Source organism: Solanum dulcamara, chromosome 8, assembly GCF_947179165.1.
Source record: "Solanum dulcamara chromosome 8, daSolDulc1.2, whole genome shotgun sequence".
Taxonomy (NCBI): Eukaryota; Viridiplantae; Streptophyta; class Magnoliopsida; order Solanales; family Solanaceae; genus Solanum; species Solanum dulcamara.
The window spans coordinates 53,780,831-53,787,386 of record NC_077244.1 but is presented as its reverse complement, the minus strand read 5'-3'; positions in this window follow the sequence as shown (position 1 = coordinate 53,787,386).

Sequence of the window (6,556 nt, the reverse complement as noted above, 5' to 3'; positions counted from 1 at the left end):
CAAATCTTAAGCTTGAAAACTACCGTCGCCAACTCCAAGTCATGAGTGAGATAGTTGTGCTCATGCAACTTAAGCTACCTCAACGCATAATCTATAACCCGGCCCCTCAACATTAATACACAACCCAAACCAATGTCTTATGTATCACAGTATACCGTGAAGCCCTCACCCTCCAACTGAAGAGTCAATATAGGAGCAGTGGTAAGCAACTCCATGAGCCTCAGAAAGCTCTTCTCACACCCCTCCGACCACTCAAAGGGAACATCCTAGTGAGTCTACTGGGTCAAAAAAGCCACTACAGTAGAAAAGCCCTCAACAAAGTGCTTATAGTACCCTGCCAATTGGATGAAGCTACGAATCCCAGTCACTAAGCTGGGTCTCTCCCAATCACGAATAGCCTTAATCTTTACCGGATTTACCATAATGCCATCCTTGGACACCATGTGCCCTAAGATTGCTATAGACTCAAGCCTACACTCATACTTTGAGAACTTGGCATAAAGTCGCTGATCTCTCAAAGTCTAGAGCACTATCCTCAAATGTTGTTCAGCTCACTCTGGCTCCGTGAGTATACCATTATGTCATCGATGAAGGCTATGACAAAGGAATCAATATATAGCCTGAATACACGGGTCATCAAGTCTATGAAGGCGGAAGGGGCATTAGTCAACCTGAAAGTCATCACTAGGAACTCATAATGCTCGTAATAAGTCCTAAATATGGTCTTGAGGATGTCGGCTACCCTAATCCTTAGCAGATGGTAATCGAATGTCAAATCAATCTTATAAAATACTATGATACCCTGAAGGTGGTCGAATAAATCATTAATAAGAGGCATGGGGTAACGGTTCTTCATCATCACTTTGTTCAGCTTCATGTAATCGACACACATCCACATAGTACCGTCATTCTTCTTCAGAAATAGGAATGGGGAACCCCAAGGCGATATACTAGGCCGAATGAATCTCTTACCTATGAGATCCTAAAGATGCTCCTTGAGCTCTACAGGGGCCATACGGTATGATGGGATAGAAATAGGATGAGTACCCAACTCCAAGTCAATGGCAAAGTCAATATCACGATTTGAGGGGTAGGCCAGACACATCCGCAAGAAATACATATGTATATTCTCAGACTATAGGAACTAAATCAACTGTAGGGCTCTTTTTACTAAAATCTCTAACATAAGATAAGTAAGCCAAACACCCGCCAACCACTAAACACCGAGCCCAAATAAAAAACATAACCCCAATTAGTGTGCCACTATAAGACTCTTGCCACACTACCGGCAAAATATCAGGCATGGCTAAGGTGATGGTCTTGGCATGGAAATCCAAGACCCTTGGTGAGGGGATGACTGGTCCACTCCTAAAATCATGTCCAAATCTAACATATCAAGTAAAATAAGATCAACCCAAGTTTCCGACCCCTAAATAGTCACCAAACAAGATCAAAAAACCTGATCCACTACTAAAGAATCACCTACCAAGATCGAAACATGCAATAGCACTACTAAGGGCTCTAGACTAATACTCAACCAAGGAGTGCAATAAATAGATACATGTGAATAAGTAGATCCAGGATCAAATAATATTGATGCCAGTTGATGGCATAAAAGAATAATACTGGTAATCACATTATCTGATGTCTTAGCCTTTGCTTTTTAGAGCTGCATAGAAGTGGCACAGGATGCCTCTACCTCGCACATCAACTCTGCCACCTGAATTGCCCCTCCCATCAGGACCTCCCCGTGCACCCTAATGACCACATTGGCGGTCCTGACCCTGGTCTCTACCTTTAATTGAGGTGCTGCTACTAGTGTGGGTTTAGCTGCCTGTGGAGCTGGTGCGGCTCAACTACTAAGAGGACACTCTCTAGACCAATGGTCGAGCTCCATGCAATGATAATAACCTTGTGATGGACTTATCGCAATTGAAGGTCGACTACCACGGCCTGAAGAACCTGACTAAGCACTATCCCGTCCCTGACTCGGACCAATACTAGAACCACTCTAACGATGTTGGTCACCCTCTGAAGCGTGCAATGAATCCTGGAGAGAGTGACTAGAATAATCCTGCCGGAACCTCTAGCAGGGCCTATCATATGAATCCTTGGGCCTAAAATAGGGCCCCTTGTGGCTATCATCCTATCTAGCCTTCTTGTCGCTGCCCCCTAGGCCTCGCAATGGAGCTACGCAAGAGTGTGGGCGTGATCCATAGCATATAGGAAGGAGCGGCATGTAGAAACCATGGATTGAATCTCAATATGCAACTGTAGTCTCAATCCTATAATAAAACACCAAACTCTCTCCTCCTTAGTAGGAAAATCATAGTGGCGTGATGGTAGAGCTTATAGAATCTAGCCTTATACTCTGACACGGTCATGGATCCTTATTCAAAATGCGAGAACTGATTATAGAGCTGATCTCTGACTCTTTGGGAGATGAATCGGGCTAAGAAGGCCTTCAAAAACTCTGACCATGACACCAGTGAAGACCCTGCTGGCCTGATCTCTAGATATGAACACTACCACTATCTGGTAGGACCATCTAGTTGATATGCGGTAAAGTCGGATCCTCATTAATCCACCAATCCCAAAGCTTGCCGCTCTTGGCAAGAAGTAAGGAACTCATGGGACTCCTCCGAAACAGCCTTAAAAACCTCGATGGTGATAGATGTAGAAACACCCCGAGCATCTTCTACTCTCGTAATGGCATGACACCTTCTAAATCATTAGGCCGGATAGTGATAGGTGCATATTACTGTCGAATCCTTAGAGCCACTTATTGCAGGCTGACCCTACTACATTGGAACGGATGTGGTTGTACTAGGATTGCTTCTGCATACACCCAAGTACGGTCAATAATTGGGTAATAGTCACCTGGAGCTCATGGGCCATAATTGGTGGTGGTTGGGCTGGCCCAAGCCTCACTGACTATTGATGAACTAGATCCACTTGTGGCTCTACCTCCTACTTTGGAGTCTGCTCTCGATCCTGGGTTGGTGTTGTAGCTCTGGCATAACCTCAGGGTCGGCCTCTACCCTTAGATGGGGCTCTATCAGTGGGCTCGGGTGCATCACCCTCTGTCGTGATACCTCGCGTGTGAGCCATCCTGTAAAAGAGTGGAACAAGTGAGATTTCATGAACTGATAAGGCACATACTACACAAAAGTAATACAAAAGTGAAAGAATTCCTAAATAAATTATGTAGCCTCTCGAAGATAAGTTACGGACGTCTCCACACTGATCTGTGGGACTCTACTAGACATTAGCTCTGTAAAGTACGACTGGTGAACCTAGGGCTTTGATACCGGCATATCACGACCCAATTTCTTGAGTCATGATAGAGCCTACTATAACCCTCTAATAGGCAAGTCAACTCGTATCCCAGAATTGCGAGTAATGAAATTTGATGGAAGAAAACCAATACCAAAATTAAACAATATCATAAGTAACAGGAATCACAGATGAAGAAGTGGAAGCAAGCTAAAAATATATACAAATAAAAGATCCCTCACAAAACTTGAAAGTCCCAAGTATAAAGCTACTAACAAAATGAGTACAAGTCCCAAAAGTAGACCACAGAAATAAGACTGTCTCAAAAAAACAAAAGATAGTCATCATATATACAAAAGGAGACGGCTAGATCTAGAATGTCATGTGCTCACCCTCAACTTCGAGTCTTACTGCAGCTGGCTTAATGTCAACGCTGGTAGCTAGTGCTCGGACCTGCATCACAAAAATAGATGCAAAATGTAGTATGAGTACTAAAATAATAGGAACCCAATAGGCATCATAGGCCTACTGAGCAAGAAAAACAAAAGTAATATGAAATTGTAGAATTTAAACCATAACCAGAGACAAGAATGGAACAATCTAACTGGATGCACACAAGTGTACTAACAAATAAAGAAAGAGAGAACAACTAACTAAATATGACCGAGCTCTTATAATTTGGCGGATACACTCGTGCGCAAGTTTAAAATAAAACCTGAATGAACTCCCATAAGCTCGACAAGTGCACAAAAGGCATGAGTTGAAATGAGAGAATTTGACGGAGTTTCCACGATTACCACAACCTTCCGCAGACTCTAACCGAACTAACCGAATGTCTAAAACTTAATTCCAAAACTGATTAGGAGCAAAGGACTTGAACCAAAGTGATGATGAAGAAATCAAGGATTTGAACCGAGATTTGGAGTAGCCAAGGACTTGAACCAAGGCTGAGGATAATCATGGACTTGAATCAAGTATAAATGTGACAAAGGACTTGAACCAAGGTGAAAGTTGCTATGGCCTTAAACCAAGATGTAAGGAGCGATGGACTTACACCATGGCTGCAAATGGTGGTGGACTTGAACCACAACTGAAGAAGGCCCAGGACTTAAGTTGAGGCTATAAAACTAAGGCATGGACTTTAACCACAAATAGAGGAAAATCGGTTAGAAATAGGATCTACGACTAATCGAGCATTATAGAGAGTACGCCCAAATCAAGTGCCATCGATAAATCACTTCAGCCCAAACCAAATCCAACCAGAATCGACGAGTAGCTTCCAAATCAAGAATCAGTTACACTGAAGCTGATGGAGATAGGGGAATTATGAATATAAGGTTCCAAGAGTGGTGTTACTGCCTAGCTAAGGCCCAAACTATCAGACTCTAGATTAGTCTATAGTGAGCTATGCCGTCTGAAGTGACGTCAAAGAGATTTCAAGGCCTAACAGCTCCAAAAGTATGCAAGTCTATGGCAATCACAAGTTCAAGCCTAGACTAAGGCCAAACATGCATTTAACCATAAACACAAGTCATATAAAGGCACACCACAAGGTATGAATGATCAACAATTACAATCGACATACTTCAACGACCCAAAATTCCCCAAATATAGCCTAAGGCAATCTAACATGATAAACTACTACAACACCCCAGATTCAAATAATTCAACATACAATTACTTAGTCATGTTCAGTCTAAAGAGAGAAAAGTTGTAGCCTACCTACAGGCCAATCGCATGCACTCCAAATTATGTTTCTAGGGATTTTTCATTCTGTACGGCCTTGAAACGTTGCCACATTATCAGAAATAGAATCACAACGTCAATACGATTGTTTAGACATTAAAGTTACTAAAATCAGAGACATGCTAATTTTGGAGAAAAATTGGGAATATGGAATCCACTTCGGTAATTATGAAATTGACTCCATGAAAAGGTCCAATTTACCTCTTCAAACTTTTATTCTAAAATGGAACATAATTTAGGGCTTAGAACAGCAGCAAGAACATGCAAGAAAATTTCAATTTAAGCTTAATTAACAATAATGACAACGGCTATATACTAAACTTACATCAAATAAAACCTCCTCGACTACTCTCGAACACTCTTGTGCATAGACACAAATATTTTGAATCCAAAAGACTTTGAATCACCAAAATCAAACTTAAATTGAGAGAGTTATGGACTTGGGAAATATTCCACAATGGTTGGTTCACGTCCCTGGTCTCAATTAAAAGACTAGAGAATTCCTTCTTCGCGAAAAAAACTACAAGAGCCTGCGAACTCGGAGAAGGAAAATCCAAGCCTCCACAAATGCGGCCCCTGGCCCGCAAATGCAGAGAAGGACTTGGCATACCTCTGCGAAAGCGGAAGGCTTCTCGCGAACGTAGAAGCCAACTACCTAGCCTTCCGCGAATACAGTTGGATTCCACGAATGCAGTTGGATTCCATGAATGCAGAGACCAATTCACTTGGCCTATGCGAACACAAAGGGAAAATTATCCTAGCACCAATAACTGCTGCAACTTTGGATTTTGGCATTGTCCAAGTCTACGACGGGGTGCTTAGGATTCGTTTGGAATCCCGTGCGCACAAACAAGATATTCTACCCCCACTAAATTCAATATTTCAGACTCAATGGTGTAATCTAAATTTCCATACACGGTCATTTTGATAAAAAGTGGGTCCCATATCCAAGTGTCATTTTTTACCAAACTCTACAACGGGCTTCGAGATTAGACCGAAAGCCTCACAAAGCACACAAAAAGTTGTTATAGACCAAAATCAATATTTTAAAACTAATCAAACTGAAAGAATTTTCATCCGAGCGCGTTTTCTAAAAATATTGACCAAAATCAAACTTAAGCCAAATTTCAAAGGTTAAAATGCCTAATGGTCCAAACTCACACTGAAAGCCTCAAGACTCGTACGGACCATGTTACCAATCTAATTTGATGATTCTGAAGCTAATAGAATCGTCAAAATTCTGTTATGAGGTCATTTTCCTGACGTCATGACCAAAATCAACTTTTCAAGTTTCCAAAGCTCCAAAATGGAGAAATGGGCACAAAACCCAAACAAATGACCAAACAATCGAACAATTAGTTCCAGCAAGTCATAAATAACTTGGAATCTCTATAAAAATGCTCTAAAGGATGAAATGAATGCATTAACTCAAAATAATGACCTAGAGGGTCATTATAATGGGTTCCATGAGAGGACCATCTTTGACTATTGCATTTGTTATTGACATTGTAAAACTGTCTACTGATCATGAAAT